Genomic DNA, 409 nt, shown 5'->3' with positions numbered 1-409 from the left:
ACCAGCACCAGCTGTGCCCGTGCTGGCCCAGCCCTGAGAGCCCCCGAGCAGGGAGCAGGGGGTCCTCTGCAGGACCACAGTGAAGAGCCCCAACCACAGCCTGTCCAGAGCAAACCTGTGCAGGGAACACCCGCTGCCCCTATCAACCCCAAGCTGAGAAACAACACCTCCCTCCTCTGCTCTTTTTCCTGAAGGACAGACAGCCCTTGAGCCCCCACTGCAAAGTGAGGGGGGGTCTTTGCCCCTCTGAGATTGTTCTGGCCTCTCCTGGTGAGACAGGCTCAGGACGGGGGGCTGCAGCCTGGTTTCTGCCACAAGCCCAGAGAGCTCCCCCAGCTGCCCCCAGCCCACCCGTGCCCCGGGGCACCATCCCTGCCCATCTCATGGGTGGCTGAGGAAGGGACAGAGG

General features: G+C 64.3%; 1 protein-coding gene across 1 annotated transcript in view; it reads right to left on the bottom strand.

Annotated features, from left to right (window-relative positions):
• Positions 1 to 409, bottom strand: part of PAX5 (paired box 5) — a gene marked incomplete at its 5' end in the record, with an annotated part of 123,800 nt that overhangs the window by 114,206 nt on the left and 9,185 nt on the right.

The sequence above is a fragment of the Chaetura pelagica genome, unplaced genomic scaffold (assembly GCF_000747805.2).
Source record: "Chaetura pelagica isolate M959 unplaced genomic scaffold, ChaPel_1.0 scaffold1341, whole genome shotgun sequence".
Classification (NCBI taxonomy): Eukaryota; Metazoa; Chordata; class Aves; order Apodiformes; family Apodidae; genus Chaetura; species Chaetura pelagica.
This window is presented reverse-complemented; position numbering and strand designations above follow the sequence as displayed.